This window comes from Schistocerca nitens, chromosome 2 (assembly GCF_023898315.1).
Source record: "Schistocerca nitens isolate TAMUIC-IGC-003100 chromosome 2, iqSchNite1.1, whole genome shotgun sequence".
NCBI classification, from domain to species: domain Eukaryota; kingdom Metazoa; phylum Arthropoda; class Insecta; order Orthoptera; family Acrididae; genus Schistocerca; species Schistocerca nitens.
Window position 1 is genome coordinate 582654002 of NC_064615.1, and position 18532 is coordinate 582672533.

Sequence of the window (18532 nt, forward strand, 5' to 3'; positions counted from 1 at the left end):
AATGGACTGACCAGCACAGTGTCCTGGCGTGAATCCTATAGAACACCTCTGGGATGTTTTAGAACGCCGACTTCGTGCCAGGCCTCACCGACTGACATCGATACCTTTCCTCAGTGCAGCAGTTCCCCTAGAAACCTTCCAGCTCCTGATTGAAGGTATATCTGCGAGAGTGGAAGCTGTCATCAAGGCTAATGGTGGGCCAACACCATATTGAATTCCATCACTACGATGGAGGGGGCCACGAATTTGTAAGTCATTTTGAAACAGGTGTCTGGATACTTTAGCTCGTGGTCTTGCAGTAGCGTTCTCGCTTCCGGCGCACGGGGTCCCGGGTTCGATTCCCGGCGGATTAGGGATTTTTCCTGATGACTGGGTGTTCTTATGTCGTCTTCATCATCATCGTATTTCACGGTACGGTCTGAGGAAGGCAATGGCAAACCACCTCCACTAGGACCTTGCCTGGTACAACGGTGCGGGTCTCCCGCATCGTCCCCTACGCTCCTCGGAGTGTAAGACCTCATCATCATCAGTGTACAATGAAGTAAAAATATCTGAAAGTTTTTAAATTGAATTATATAACAAAAATATCTTTTTTCCATTACAAACTACATTGCATTCATAATCTGTCAGAAGCATAATAGGATAATATTACTGCATGCATACTTAGAATGTAAGTTGTATTCGTGTATAAGTAAGTAAATTAAAATTATTTTGTTACGTCTTCTCTCTCTACATATATAAACTGAAGTCCACTGCCCACCTCCTTTTGTATGTCCAGGTTGGTGTCAGGAGCTACTGTAGAGATTTTGATAGGTCTTGCAATTCTCGGGATCGATATCTTGCCAGTATCGACATCAATAACGGATTCCCGGGATGAATGACTCATCTACATACATAATTAAGTTTTATGGAACCCTCAGTGCCCGAGTCCTACTCGCACATGACCAGTTCTTTTTTTATTTTATTTTTTTAATTATCATATCATCTTTGTATACATTACTTTTTCCGAGCCATTATTGTGTCGTAGATGTAACGCATTCATAAAAAATCCATAACTTTATCACTATACATGTGAACCACAATAAAATCTTAACGTAACCATTTGATTGTTATTTAAAACAGCTTTAATGAATTCTTCTAGTCTATCCACCAAATGAGTCGCAGACGCCAGGTTTCAAGAGGTACATCTATGAGAAGTAGGCCTACACTTTAAGCAGGTACATCCAACTTCTGTACCGATTCGCAGTAGTCAAACTGAAGGGTGATCGCCAATGTGGTATACATTTTTTCATAGTCGTTTTGCCCCTACCAGTTCTTGGTCGAATTGTCTCAAAACGATATATTTAAAAACGTGCTTCAGCTCTCTGAGAAAGGTATGCATCCGGCTTCAATGATGTTTTTTTTCATTCCTGAGGGACAGTCACGTAGAATTTTTCAAATGTAACTTCCGCCATTTGACTGTAAATTGTTTATTTATTCCACACTTACACAATCGTAATTCTCAAGTACATACTTGTGACTTTGAACGTAGGTGCAGGTCACACTAATGTGACTGGACCGTGTGTATACAGGGTCCTCCATTGATAGTGACCGAGCCAAATATCTCACGAAATAAGCATCTAACGAAAAAACTACAAAGAACGAAACTCGTCGAGCTTGAAGGGGGAAACCAGATGGCGCTATGGTTGGCTCGCTAGATGGTGCTGCCATAGGTCAAACGAATATCATCTGCGTTTTTTTAAAATAGGAACCCCCATTTTTTACTTCATATTCGTGTAATACGTAAAGAAATATTAATGTTTTAGTTGGACCACTTTTTTCGCTTTGTGATAGATGGCGCTGTAATAGTCACAAACGTGTAAGTACGTGGTATCACGTAACATTCCGCCAGTGCGGACGGTATTTGCTTCGTGATACATTACCTGTTAAAATGGACCGTTTACCAACTGTGAAAAAGGTCGATATCGTGTTGATGTATGGATATTGTGATCAAAATGCCCAACGGACGTGTGCTATGTATGCTGCTCGGTATCCTGGACGACATCATACAAGTGTCCGGACCGTTCGCCGGATTGTTACGTTATTTAAGGAAACAGGAAGTGTTCAGCCACATGTGAATCAGCACATCAGTAGCAGACAAATTGCGCGAGAATCGGGAATCAAAAACGTCAGTGTTGAGGATGCTATATCAACATCGATTGCATCCGTACCATATTTCTATGAACCAGGAATTGCATGGCGACGACTTTGAACGTCGTGTACAGTTCTCCCACTGGGCACAAGAGAAATAACGGAACGATGACAGATTTTTTGCACGTGTTCTATTTAGCGACGAAGTGTCATTCACCAACAGCGGTAACGTAAACCGGCATAATATGCACTATCGGGCAACGGAAAATCCACGATGGCTGCGACAAGTGGAACATCAGCGACCTTGGCGAGTTAATGTATGGTGCGGCATTATGCACAGCACTCCGGCTTCAGGCCACAAGTGACCTACCGGGACCATCCGACCGCCGTGTCATCCTCAGTTGAGAATGCGGATAGGAGGGACGTGTGGTCAGCACACCGCTCTCCCGGTCGTTATGATGGTTTTCTTTGACCGGAGCCGCTACTATTCGGTCGAGTAACTCCTCTATTGGCATCACGAGGCTGAGTGCACCCCGAAAAATGGCAACAGCGCATGGCGGCCCCGATGGCCACCCATCCAAGTGCCGGCCACGCCCGGCAGCGCTTAACTTCGGTGATCTGACGGGAACCGGCAAGTCCGTTGCCGCGGCATTATGGGAGGAAGGATAATTGGCCCCCATTTTATCGATGGCAATCTAAAGGGCGCAATGTATGCTGATTTCCTGCGTAATGTTCTACTGATGTTACTACAAGATGTTTGACTGCATGACAGAATGGCGATTTTCTTCCAACATGATGGACGTCCGGCACATAGCTCCCGTGCAATTGAAGCGGTATTGAGTAGCATATTTCATGACAGGTAGATTAGTCGTCGAAGCACCATACCATAGCCCGCACGTTCACCGGATCTGACGTCCCCGGATTTCTTTCTGTAGGGAAAGTCGAAGGATATTTGCTATCATGATCCACCGGCCTGACAACATGCGTCAGCGCATTGTCAATGCATGTGCGAACATTACAGAAGGCGAACTACTCGCTGTTGAGAGGAATGTCGTTACACGTATTGCCAAATGCATTGCGGTTGACGGACATAAAAAAAAACGGCTCTGAGCACTATGGATTGGTTCAAATTGTTCTGAGCACTATGGGACTTAACTTCAGAGGTCATCAGTCCCCTAGAACTTTTGACGGACATCATTTTGAACATTTATTGCATTAATGTAGTATTTACAGGTAATCACGTCGTAACAGCATGCGTTCTCAGAAATGATAAGTTCACAAAGGTACATGTATCACATTGGAACAACCGAAATAAAATGTTCAAACGTACCTACGTCCTGTATTTTAATTTTAAAAAACTACCTGTTACCAACTGTTCGTCTAAAATTGTGAGCCATATGTTTGTGACTATTACAGCGCCATCTGCCACAAAGCGAAATACTTGGTCGAACTAAAACATTAATATTTCTTTACGTACTACACGAATATGTAATAAAAATGGAGGTTCCTATTTAAGAAAAACGCAGCTGATATCCGTTTGACCTATGGCAGCGCCATCTAGCGGACCAACTATAGCGCCATCTGGTTTCCCCTTCAAGCTAGACGAGTTTCGTTCTTTGTAGTTTTTTCGTTTGACGCTTATTTCGTGAGATATTTGGCCCGGTCACGATCAATGGACCACGCTGTATGTATTGTTACGAAAGTATCGCGTATATTGCGAGGTGGTAGTGTGGACCAAAACAAGAAAAATATCCTGTAAACAAGGGCTCTAAAATACTTTCCTTAAGAGGCACGAGCATTTCTTCATCTGCATTAATGTGAAACATATCTATTCCATTGCAGTCTCCTCGCTATTAGGTATGACCTGCAGACTGCGGTAAACAAATGACACATTATTCTGGTACTGTGAGCTTCTAACGCTCCAAATTGCGCTAAATATTACGCGAACGTAAACCTCAGGCTAATGGCTCTGAGCACTATGGGACTTAACATCTATGGTCATCAGTCCCCTAGAACTTAGAACTACTTAAACCTAACTAACCTAAGGACAGCACACAACACCCAGTCATCACGAGGCAGAGAAAATCCCTGACCCCGCCGGGAATCGAACCCGGGAACCCGGGCGTGGGAAGCGAGAACGCTACCGCACGACCACGAGCTGCGGACAAACCTCAGGCTACAGTACAGATCAGCCTGTCTGCACAGCGCTTACTTCATATCCACATTCGTTGGTTTCGCCAATTCACAATAGCAGAAGAATGTGCTGTCATTTGTTTGCCGCGTTCTGTAGGTCGTACGTAACACCAAAGAACTTGCAGCTGACGAGATGTGTTTCACAGTCATAACAGAACGGGAGATCGAAGGCTTTACCCGCTCTGTGAAGCTGAACAGGCGGTGATCTGTGGCAGATCTGGTGCAGGCACAATTGTTTCGGGGCACGCCCTTGCGCACATTGCAGAACATGGGGCTGGGCATCAGAAGATTTATGCTTTCACACAATGATTGAGTAACCTTTCTTGTTAAACCACGTCGATGGTTGTGGTCCTGGTACACAGTCATCCAGGCGAACGGCTACTCGAAACATGCACCGCGCCACAGATGCAGGCTGATCACTTACTTTTCACGCTGTCCAAGATATATACGGGGTGATTCGCGTAAGACGTAACACCCCCATTATTCCGGCGATTGCACGTATCGACAAGCGGTGTTAGGTGAATTACAGCGGACTATGGGGCACATACGTTGGTACATGCACAATAATTACAACGTTTATATTGACCGAGATAATGAGGCAAGTACATGTTTTTTAAATGGGACGCTATACTTTTTTACCATCATTCGAACGCTCTGGAAAAGACGTGCATAGTGATGTAATCCATGTTGGTATTGTGATTCAAACTTCGCTTAAAAGACGCCGGGAAATATTGTACGATTGAAGGTCGAGGCAGTCGGAAGCGGCTGCAGACTGTAAACACGCCTCGCGCGACCCGCAGGCCGAGTTGCCGTGCTCTATGCAGCGTGCACGGCCTCTTTTAAGCAAAGTTTGAATCGCAATAGCTACATGCGTTACATCACTATACGCGTCTTTTCCAGAGCGTTCGAATGATGGTAAAAAAAGTATAGCGTACCATTTAAAAAACCTGTACTTGCCTCATCTCGGTCAATATAAACGTTGTAATTATTGCCGAAGTGGCCGAGCGGTTTGCCGGACGGTAGCTCAGCGTGTTCGGTCAGAGGGTTAAACTGCCCTCTGTAATAAAAAAAAACTGAGTTAGTATATCAACGACGAACTTCAGTAAGTGTCATAGGACGTCCGCCCCGAACAAATAGAACGATCAATATCGAACAAAATGAGATTAAAAAAAAAAAAGCGGTTCTAGGCGCTCCAGTCTGGAACCGCGCGACCGCTACGGTCGCAGGTTCGAATCCTGCCTCGGGCATGGATGTGTGTGATGTCCTTAGGTTAGTTAAGTTTAATTAGTTCTAAGTTATAGGCGACTGATGACCTCAGAAGTTAAGTCGCATAATGCTCAGAGCCATTTGAACCATTTTTTGATTATATACACTCCTGGAAATGGAAAAAAGAACACATTGACACCGGTGTGTCAGACCCACCATACTTGCTCCGGACACTGCGAGAGGGCTGTACAAGCAATGATCACACGCACGGCACAGCGGACACACCAGGAACCGCGGTGTTGGCGGTCGAATGGCGCTAGCTGCGCAGCATTTGTGCACCGCCGCCGTCAGTGTCAGCCAGTTTGGCGTGGCATACGGAGCTCCATCGCAGTCTTTAACACTGGTAGCATGCCGCGACAGCGTGGACGTGAACCGTATGTGCAGTTGACGGACTTTGAGCGAGGGCGTATAGTGGGCATGCGGGAGGCCGGGTGGACGTACCGCCGAATTGCTCAACACGTGGGGCGTGAGGTCTCCACAGTACATCGATGTTGTCGCCAGTGGTCGGCTGAAGGTGCACGTGCCCGTCGACCTGGGACCGGACCGCAGCGACGCACGGATGCACGCCAAGACCGTAGGATCCTACGCAGTGCCGTAGGGGACCGCACCGCCACTTCCCAGCAAATTAGGGACACTGTTGCTCCTGGGGTATCGGCGAGGACCATTCGCAACCGTCTCCATGAAGCTGGGCTACGGTCCCGCACACCGTTAGGCCGTCTTCCGCTCACGCCCCAACATCGTGCAGCCCGCCTCCAGTGGTGTCGCGACAGGCGTGAATGGAGGGACGAATGGAGACGTGTCGTCTTCAGCGATGAGAGTCGCTTCTGCCTTGGTGCCAATGATGGTCGTATGCGTGTTTGGCGCCGTGCAGGTGAGCGCCACAATCAGGACTGCATACGACCGAGGCACACAGGGCCAACACCCGGCATCATGGTGTGGGGAGCGATCTCCTACACTGGCCGTACACCACTGGTGATCGTCGAGGGGACACTGAATAGTGCACGGTACATCCAAACCGTCATCGAACCCATCGTTCTACCATTCCTAGACCGGCAAGGGAACTTGCTGTTCCAACAGGACAATGCACGTCCGCATGTATCCCGTGCCACCCAACGTGCTCTAGAAGGTGTAAGTCAACTACCCTGGCCAGCAAGATCTCCGGATCTGTCCCCCATTGAGCATGTTTGGGACTGGATGAAGCGTCGTCTCACGCGGTCTGCACGTCCAGCACCAACGCTGGTCCAACTGAGGCGCCAGGTGGAAATGGCATGGCAAGCCGTTCCACAGGACTACATCCAGCATCTCTACGATCGTCTCCATGGGAGAATACCAGCCTGCATTGCTGCGAAAGGTGGATATACACTGTACTAGTGCCGACATTGTGCATGCTCTGTTGCCTGTGTCTATGTGCCTGTGGTTCTGTCAGTGTGATCATGTGATGTATCTGACCCCAGGAATGTGTCAATAAAATTTCCCCTTCCTGGGACAATGAATTCACGGTGTTCTTATTTCAATTTCCAGGAGTGTACATATATGTGTAAGATACTTATATCGAGTAACAAACGTTGCAATCGTTGGTACGCAGTTCGCATTCGATAGCTGACTACGCAGAGGTCATGTGGCAGCGATTTAATATTATCTTCCCGTGGCCTTGCGGCTGTATCGGACAGTAGCTCCATCCTAATAAGGAAAGCGAATCACTGTCGTTCATTGCGTACTCATATTTAAGGCAACCTTTCCTGTACCTAAAGGGCTCTTTCGGTGTAGTCACCAAATGAATTTCTGCAAGAATCACGCTAGGCACCCCAGATAGCGATTAGTCATGCGTCGATTAGCTAGTAATTGATTGTAATGGATGAAAAATAATTTAAGAATGTTTTTGAAAGGTTTATAATTATGAAGGAACAAAAAATTCTTGCTGTTCAGAGCATTGACTGTCGTTTTTCCTCTTCAAGGTTACTGGAAGAAGATCTGGAATGAAGCTTATTTACTCTGTTTGTGTATAAAGAATTGAAAACGTTGGTCTTTTTCACCTCTCGATCTGTGCTGCCGCTAGATCTCACATTAACAGTTCTCGCCCGTTTGCTTGCTAGATGTAAGCGTAGCAAAGACATGATCAGTATCTCCGGCTCAAAATTTTCAAGACTTTGTAAGCTGTGTCGATGCGTCAAATCTATGTATACTATTACATAAAGACAAGTCTTGTTTAGAGTTGTTATCATTAACCTCAAAAAGTTCTTGGCCGATTTACTTCAAGATTTTACATGATGACATAATAAACGTTCAGACGGACATAGACTACATGTTTTTAAAATATGTACAACATATAAATATATACTAATTAAGACGGAAATGTTGTTAGCAAAACTCCGAAAAGTTCTCGACCGATTTATTTCACATTTTTACGCGATGTTCTAATTAACCTTCATCCGAACATAGGCTATTAATTTTTGTAAACAACAATGTACAGGTTTTCTGTTAAAACCGACTGTGAAAACAAAAAAAGATAAAAAACGGTGTCTGTGAAAATACGATTTAGTTTCCTTTCTTCTGTTTTAACTACGATAGTAAGGCATTTAATCCATTGACACATTATTTCTGCCATATACTGTATAATCATTTCCCTTATATATAATTTTAATCAAAAATTTTATACACAACAATGCCTTGTTTTGTTTTTTTACTCCCAACCGGTTTTAAACGATAATAGGAAGCTTGTATATTTGGCTCATCGACTTACGATTGGAATATTACTATCGAATCTGAATCGTCCGAAATTATAGTCTATCTATTCGCAGATTAAAACTGAGCGAAATACTGCCACTGAAGCTACTTTCCTCACAGTTGCAGCTGCTGAAGAGGTCTCTCTCCATCATGCCCCAACACCACCGATCCCAACCAATTCACCCAATTATTTTAAGCGACTTCAGTTTCCAATCAAGGTTTTGCATTAACAATAAACATGGTTCGAGATCAGAGAAAGTGAGGATGAGGAGATGGACAGAGGGAAGAGGGGAGGGTGGGGAGGAGGAAATGGACATACCGACGGCGAAGGAGGAGGTAGACAGATGGGGGAGGAGATGGACAGATTGGAGGGGGAGAATGAGATTAGGATGTATATCTAATTTACATACATATTTATCAAATGCGAGGCATTGCAGGATTTGCTAGTTTCATATATAAAACGACATGTTTTGCAACTTCTTTAAATATGAATGCCCTATCCGCTGTTATACTGTCCTTTATAATTCCCGATTTTCATGGCAATCATAGATTTCGATGAGTTTTAGTTGCGGAAGTACGATTCCATGACGTCAAACCCACAAACTATTATTGCTCACTCTCAACTAGCTTCTGTCCGACTGAGGTCAATGACAATATGCGACAGCCCCAAGGCAGTAGTGGATGTGATTTACTTTCGCCTTCTCCCCACCTGTAGAGATGTAACTGTATTGTGCTGAGCTGCGACGTTTGTGGTTTGAGAAAGGGTGGAATGTTGTTTGTGTTGGTAGGGATTGTTATGGAAATGAAAGTTAGGGAAAGGCAGGGTGAAACCTGATGCGCGCACGTAGCCTGCTCCCCTCGAGAAGCAACGACCTGAACGCCCCTGTTATGTTGGACTCGCAGGTAAACAGCAACTGTCTAATGCCTCACTCCGTGAGATGTTAGACACAGCCGAGAGGGTTCAAACACAGCCCAGAATACTGACGCACGGTGAGGTGTTCAGGGCTTCTCGTACCGCTTGTTTCCCAATCCGTGCATGACCACAAATGGATTCGATTATTTACGGGTCACACTCTGCCACCTTAATGCGATAAGTTACTTCCTGCACATAGCTGACCTAGCAGCTCTGTTTACACCTTTTCTTTTTTACTTTCTACTGTACACATTTCAGCGTTTACACTACATCAGTTGATTTCTTTACATTTACAGCAAAATATAAGTAATACTGAAGAGACAAGTACAGGGTTATTACAAATGATTGAAGCGATTTCACAGCTCCACAATAACTTTATTATTTGAGATATTTTCACAATGATTTGCACACACATACAAAAACTCAAAAAGTTTTTTTAGGCATTCAAAAATGTTCGATATGTGCCCCTTTAGTGATTCGGCAGACATCAAGCCGATAATCAAGTTCCTCCCACACTCGGCGCAGCATGTCCCCATCAATGAGTTCGAAAGCATCGTTGATGCGAGCTCGCAGTTCTGGCACGTTTCTTGGTAGAGGAGGTTTAAACACTGAATCTTTCACATAACCCCACAGAAAGAAATCGCATGGGGTTAAGTCGGGAGAGCGTGGAGGCCATGACATGAATTGCTGATCATGATCTCCACCACGACCGATCCATCGGTTTCCCAATCTCCTGTTTAAGAAATGCCGAACATCATGATGGAAGTGCGGTGGAGCACCATCCTGTTGAAAGATGAAGTCGGCGCTGTCGGTCTCCAGTTGTGGCATGAGCCAATTTTCCAGCATGTCCAGATACACGTGTCCTGTAACGTTTTTTTCGCAGAAGAAAAAGGGGCCGTAAACTTTAAACGGTGAGGTTGCACAAAACACGTTAACTTTTGGTGAATTGCGAATTTGCTGCACGAATGCGTGAGGATTCTCTACCGCCCAGATTCACACATTGTGTCTGTTCACTTCACCATTAAGAAAAAATGTTGCTTCATCACTGAAAACAAGTTTCACACTGAACGCATCCTCTTCCATGAGCTGTTGCTACCGCGCCGAAAATTCAAAGCGTTTGACTTTGTCACCGGGTGTCAGGGCTTGTAGCAATTGTAAACGGTAAGGCTTCTGCTTTATCCTTTTCCGTAAGATTTTCCAAACCGTCGGCTGTGGTACGTTTAGCTCCCTGCTTGCTTTATTCGTCGACTTCCGCGGGCTACGCGTGAAACTTGCCCGCACGCGTTCAACCGTTTCTTCGCTCATTGCAGGCCGACCCGTTGATTTCCCCTTACAGAGGCATCCAGAAGCTTTAAACTGCGCATTCCATCTCCGAATGGAGTTAGCAGTTGGTGGATCTTTGTTGAACTTCGTCCTGAAGTGTCGTTGCACTGTTATGACTGACTGATGTGAGTGCATTTCAAGCACGACATACGCTTTCTCGGCTCCTGTCGCCATTTTGTCTCACTGCGCTCTCGAACACTCTGGCGGCAGAAACCTGAAGTGCGGCTTCAGCTGAACAAAACTTCATGAGTTTTTCTACGTATCTGTAGTGTGTCGTGACCATATGTCAATGAATGGAGCTACAGTGAATTTATGAAATCGCTTCAATCATTTGTAATAGCCCTGTACATACAGCAACTTTTAGTACAATAAATACACTTGTTTCTCCAACATAACTCGTCCTTTAAAGTGACTAAAAAGTAATTCAGCGCTGTTGATATAAACCGCCGTCCCACGAACCATGGACATTGCTATGGTGATGTGGCGTGCGTACCTCAACGATACAGATAGCTATACCGTACGTGCAACCACAAGGGACAGGTATTAGGGGAGGTCAGTCTAACTTACGGTTCGTGAAGAGGGACAGCAGACATTTCAGTATTTATAGGGGCGATATTATGGATGACTGGCTTATCAACCTTGTAACACTAGCCAACAGTGGATTCCTACGTTGGTACTGTGAACGACTGACAGCAACAGGGAAAATATAGTCCTTATATTTCCCGAGAACATAGAACTGTACTGTGTGGCTTAATGCTGATGGCTTCCTCTGGGGGAAATATTCCAGAGGTGAAATATTTTTCCTTTTGGATCTTCAAGGAAGGATTTATCAGGAGGATATTGTCGCCATAAAAAAATAAATCTGGCATTCCATAGGTCGGAGCCTGGGATGTTAGATCTGTTAACAGGATAGGTCAGTTGGAGAACTTGAAAAGACAAATGGATTGGTTGAAGATAGATACGGAGAAAGTAATGTACTGTGATGACAGTAAGAACAGGAATTGTGTTCAGGAGAGCACAGGGTTATTAAAACAAAATGGTATAGAGGTAAGCAGATCTAATAGTGAATAAAAAAGTAAGACTGCGCGTAATCTGCAATAAACAGCATAGTGAACGGATTATAATATACACGCTGGAAACACAGCCAGGACCTACGACAGCAGTACGAGTATGTAGGAGAAGGGCTTGTCTTATTTCCTATAAAATGAGTCACAATACATGATCGATTTATTAAATGGCTGCATCACATAGCTAATTTGAGCCACAGCTTAAAATAAGTGGAAAAGTCATATATTATGAATAGAATTTATTGGACGTAAGCACAAGACTAATATATTTTTTGTGAAAGCCAAGATCGCTTGATTTTAAGACCTTTATTCCAATTACTAGTTTCGACAGAATCTTGCTGTCATCTTCAGATTGGCATTACAATTTATGGAAAAAAATAGGTAATCGGTAATCTGCACAAAATACAACCATTATTTGGGATGACCCAAATTTTACAATAACTTTTACTTTTTTTTTTCTTTATTGGATTTCGATTACCCCTCCCCCCCCACCCCCCCACCCCCCCAGAGGAGGCAGGCTGGCAGCAGCACAATACGCCGCTCTGCAGCCTACAGGAAAGTTAAAAAACAGAATTAGGAGAGATAAAAAAAACAAAAGCAGGCGAAAAGGTGGCGACTGTTATAAAACTGAAACACGGAGAAAAAGATACGAAGAAAAATATAAAAACAAAACGATCGGCGATCTGATTAAAACACAGAGTAAATAAACAGGTACAATTAAAAAACACGGCAACAGTCTGGTTTCTGTTCGCAGGAGATAAAAAAAAACACAACTAGCGACAGGGGACGCACTAAACTGAACACTCACTTAACACAGCACTATACAGGCGACACAGTGGCAGATGGGGGGTGGGGGTGGGACTACCCAGATCGATGAGGGGTAAAAGGGGGAGGGGAGGAGAGGAAAGGAAGAAAGGGAGGAGCCGATGGAGGGAGGGGACATAGAAAAAGGAGGGGCTGGGCGGAAGCGAGAAGGAGTTGGAAAGGCAGTGGAGGGGACAGCAAAAAGGACTCGGGGGAGAGAAGAGAGGCAGAGAGAGGGTAGGTGGGGAAAATACAGGATGGAAGGAGGGGAAAGGGAGCCCAGGAAAAGGATCAGAGTTGATAGGGGGGATAAATGGAGGGCGAGAGGCCATCATCCGGAAGAGGGAGTCGACAGAAGCCACCTTGGGAAAGGAGATGAAGGGTGTAGTGGTGGAGGGTAGGGAGGATACAACGGTTAAGGTGGGGCAGAGGGTGGGGGTTGGAGAAGAGAGGAGCAACCAGGGTATGAGGGGGATCAAGGCGGCGGGAGGTGTAGAGGACACAGATATGTTAGAGGAAAAGGAGCAGATGGGAGAATGGAATCAGGTCATAGAGGATCCGTGTGGGGGAAGAGAGGCGTATACGGAAGGTGAGGTGGAGTGCATGGCACTTGAGGTTCTGGAGGGACTTATAGAATGTGGGGAGATGCAGATATCCAGGCGGGACTGGCATAACAGAGGATAGTGCAGATTAAGGATTTGTATGTATGGAGGATGGTAGAGGGGTTCAACCCCCATGTCTGGCCAGAGAGGAGTTTGAGGAGTCAGAGGTGGTTGTGGGCTTTGGATTGGATAAAGTGGAGATGAGGAATCCAGGTGAGGTGACGGTCAATGGTGAGGCCAAGGTAGGTGAGGGTGGGGGAGAGGTGGACAAGATGGGCGCCAGTGGTAAGGGAGAAATCAAGGAGCCAGAAGGAGCGAGTGGTATGACCCACAGTGATTGCCTGGGTCTTGGAAGGATTAATTTTCAGGAGCCACTGGTTACACCATGTGGCAAAAATATCAAGGTGATTCTGAAGAAGGCGTTGGCACTGTTGAAGGGTAGAAGCGAGATCAAGCAAGGCGGTGTCATCGGCATACTGCAGGAGCTGTACTGGAGGGGGAGGGGGGATTGGGGCATATCTGCCATGTACAGGAGGTAGAGGAGATGGGAAAGGACAGAGCCCTAAAACTTTTACATACATTTGGGTATATGTTATCATATATAAGTGGTCGACATTTCGAGAACAAATGTAAACACATTAAAACACTCCACATAGTTTATCATTTATAAAACAGAATTCTCCCAGGTAGGTTGTCAAATGAATAAAAGGGCAAAAGTACAACATCCATGGCACAAATAGAGTTGAAATTACACGCCGACGACCTCACATAGGCTAAAGTGAGGCCCTTGTGACTTACCCTGTATATGTCAGGTGGAACCATTGTATCAACCGGCGATATATTGAAATATTTTGAAATTAATCTCATGAAATTTCTTAGACAATTTAAAATTCATACTGTGCACTATGGGAATCACAAAGGTAAATCTTTACACCTGAATCATATACAAAGATATGAGGCATTTCATAAATATAAATTACATGTATGGAAAAACATAATGCTAACAAACATTTGTGATCCTTCTAGGCTCACTATATGCTACAAGGCGCTCAATACTTCATGACAGTCGATGAGCTCGCTCACTGTACACGATGATCTTTTTATTTACACCCTATTCATACCATTCACTAATCAATCCAAGCCTAGCCATACAAAATATTATTGTACACACCACAGAACAACCAATCCAAAAACCAGCGGTGGGGGTGGAAGGATGGAAGCATAGGGGGAAAGGGCGGCTGTATTGGGGGTGGTGAAGGAGGAAAGGAGGTAATGAGGCTAGGGGGGCGGGAATCGAGGATTAGGAAATGTATAGGGAAAGGGGGTGGAAAGATGAGGGGGGTTAGAGGGGGGGAATTGGTACATGGTTAAAAATTATTTGTCATGACAAGAAAAAAAATTTCTTGTCACACTGAATTTACAGTATGTTTGTAAAGATCAATAGTCAAAATATGGTGCTTAAGAGGCAATAATAATGTAATAATGCCATAGGGTGCATTACTAACATAATAATAAGAGCAGGATGATAGCTAAGCAGAGTTACAATGGTGAACAGATTCCACTGTGTGGTAACATAACCACAGATTATCCTTTATAAAACAAAAAATGGTATCAGGTGTAATAATAATAATAATAATAATAATAACAATAATAACAATGATGATGATGATGATGTGCAAGAAACATAATTTGGTGGCTGGATAAACACAAATAGGTGTGTTTCAACAAAAGGCACAAATTTCTGGCATTACCAATAGCAAGTAATCATATATTGATGTAAACACCTGCGTAATGGGAACAGGTTTGGGGGGAGGGCTGCAGGAAAAATGTGGAGACATCGAAAAAGAAATGATTGTCGGAAGGACAGACTCAGCAAACAGGAAAGTCAAAAGTCATGACATTAAAAGCACGAGTGATAACATTAAGAGTGCAACGGTAATTCCATTGTTAATTGCAGAGGAGAGAGCGGATAGGTGGAAAGAATGCATTGAAAGTCTCTCTCTATGAGAGGCAAGATTTGTCTGGTGTGAGAGAATTAGATAGAAGAGATAGGGGATCCAGTATTAGAATCAGAAGTTAAAAGGGCTTTAGAGGACTTAAGATCAGATAAGGCAGAAGGGATATATAACATTCCATCAGAATTTCTGAAATCATTGGAAGAAGTGACAACAAAACGAGTTCAAATGGCTCCAAACACTATGGGACTTAACATCTGAGGTCATCAGTCCCCTAGACTTAGAACTACTTCAACCTAACTAACCTAAGGACATCACAAACATCCATGTCCGAGGCAGGATTCGAACCTGCGACCGCAGCAGCAACAAAACGACTATTCACGTTGGTGTGTATAATGTATGAGTCTGGCGACTTACCATCTGACTTTCGGAAAAGCATCATCCACACAGGTCCGAAGACGGTAAGAGCACAATCAGCTTAACAGCTCGTGCATCCAAGTTGCTTACAAGAATAATATACAGAAGAATGGAAAAGGAAGTCGAGGATGCGATAGATGACGATCAGTTTGGCTTTAGGAAAGGTCAAGGCACGAGAGGTGCAATTCTGACGTTGCGGTTAATAATGGAAGCAAGACTAAAGAAAAATCAAGACACGTTCATAGGATTTGTCGTCCTGGAAAAAGCGTCGACAGTGTAAAATGGTGTAAGTAGTTCGAAATTCTGAAAGAGTAGGGGTAAGCTATTTTGGGAGAGACGGGTCGTATACAATATATACAACACCATCGGAAGCAATGCCTTTCAGCTTCGCTTTATTTCTTTTTTTGTCCCCAGTTCTGATTTTACTATTATCAATGAGATTGTAAACAGTAGCGCGTGAGCGGCGAACACTCCCAAAGCGATGCGTGTCTGTGAGTCGTTCAGAACTGTGATGTGCTCAGCAGCCCGATCCAGACTGGCAGTGCGACCGGATGGGACTTGGCGTTGTCAATAAGAACCTACCTCAAAGCGTAAGGTGCAGACGTTCATACGAAGGGTGAACGCTTTGACGACGTAATCGACATTCAAGCTAATATGACGCGCGAGTTGAACAACGTTCCAATGAAGGGCTTTGCTGACAGTTTCACATGGTCGTATCAACGTTCTGTCCGTTGTTCCCAACGGAGGGAGACTGACGCATTAAAACCTCTATCAGTACAGCATCAAGGAATCGTGTCGCGTTACAAATTGCAAATGAATGCCTGCGCCATATATGGCTGGAGAAACATAATTTTCAGATGTGCGTGAGACTGTCAGTCAAAACAAGAAATAATATCCATTCCAGAGACGTGCATATAATACTGAGCTACGTTCATCTTACGTAATGCGTTTTCTAACTCTGTAATGAGAATGTATTTGGGAAAATTTGTTAATGATCCAAAAATTTGTTTAACTTATTTGCAATACGAGAGAAACGACTTTTGTGAAGACATTATTTTATGTAAACTTATATAGTTTCATTAGTAGATATACTTGGCAGACAGCCAAGCATAACTGGATAAATCGTTAGTTTCACGTTTTTATTTTATTTTATTTTCTTTATTTATTTATTTTTTGCGCGATGTAATGTAGCATTTGGGGGGACATTGTGGCGCAAAGCGATATACACTGAAGAGCCAAAGAAACTGATACACCTGCTTAATATTGTGTAGGGTCCCCGCAAACACGCAGAAGTGCCGCAACACGACGTGGCATGGACTCGACTAATGTCTGAAGTAGTGATGGAGGGAACTGTCACCATGAATCCTGCAGGGTTGTCCATAAATTGGCTCTGAGCACTATGGGACTTAACATCTATGGTCATCAGTCCCATAGAACTTAGAACTACTTAAACCTAACTAACCTAAGGACATCACACAACACCCAGTCATCACGAGGCAGAGAAAATCCCTGACCCCGCCGGGAATCGAACCCGGGAACCCGGGCGCGGGAAGCGAGAACGCTACCGCGCGACCACGAGCTGCGGACGGGTTGTCCATAAATCAGTAAGAGCACGAGAGGGCTGGATCTCTTGTGAACAGCACGTTGCAAGGCATGTCAGATATGCTCAATAATGTTCATGTTTGGGAAGCTTGGTGGCCAGCGAAGTGTTTAAACTCAGAAGAGTGTTGCTGGAGCCACTCCGTAGCAATTCTGGACGTGTGAGGCGTCGCATTGTCCTACTGGAATTTCCCGAGTCCGTCGGGATGCAACAGTGGACATGGATGGATGCAGGTGATCAGACAGGAAGCTTACGTACGTGTCTCCTTTCAGAGTCGTATCTAGACGAATCAGGGTCCTATATCACTCCCACTGCACACGCCCCACACCATTACAGAGCCTCCATCAGCTTTAACAGTCCCCTGCTGACATGCAGGGTCCATGGATTCATGAGGATGTCTCCATACCCGAACACGTACATCCGCTCGATACAATTGGAAACGAGACTCGTGCGACCAGTCAACATGTTTCCAGTCATCGACAGTCCAGTGTCGATGTTGCCGGGCCCAGACAAGGCGTAAAGCTTTGTGTCGTGCAGTCATCAATGGTCCACGAATGGGCCTTCGGCTCCGAAAGCTCATATCGATTATGTTTCGTTGAATGGTTCGCACGCTGACAGTTGTTGATGGCCCAGCATTGAAATCTGCAGCAATCTGCGCAAGGGTTGCACTTGTGTCACGTTGAACGATTCTCTTCACTCGTCGTTGGTCCCGTTCTTGCAGGATCTCTTTGCGGCCACAGCGATGTCGGAGATTTGATGTTTTATCGGATTTCTGATATTCACTGTACACTTGTGAAATAGTCATACAGGAAAATCCGCACTTCATCACTACCTCGGAGATGCTGTGTTCTATCGCTCGTGCGTCGACTATAACACTACGTTCAAACTCATTTAAATCTTGATAACCTGGAGGAGGAGGGAGGAGGAGATTAGTGTTTAACGTCCCGTCGACAACGAGGTCATTAGAGACGGAGCGCAAGCTCGGGTGAGGGAAGGATGGGGAAGGAAATCGGCCGTGCCCTTTCAAAGGAACCATCCCGGCATTTGCCTGAAGCGATTTAGGGAAATCACGGAAAACCTAAATCAGGATGGCCGGAGACGGGATTGAACCGTCGTCCTCCCGAATGCGAGTCCAGTGTGCTAACCACTGCGCCACCTCGCTCGGTTTGATAACCTGCCACTGTAGCAACAGTAGCAACCGCGGCAGACACTTGCTGTCTTATATCGGCGTTGCCGACCGCAGCGCCGTATTGTGCCTCTTTATACATGTCTGTATTTGAATACCCATGCCTATACCAGTTTCTTTGGCGGTTCAGTGCACTCCAGTTTAGCTTTCTGTGCGAAGGCAATTCAGGGAGCAAATGAGGCTGAAATGCTTGATGTAAAAGTAGTTTTCTTTTATGTGCGAAGACGATGTGACGTAAAATAAGTGGAATATGTCTTTTAATGTGGAGTGCTGATGTGTGGAGACAGTGCAGCGTCAATCGGATTTGTAATGTACGCTTTGTTACGAAGTAGCACTAAGGGTGCGACTATTA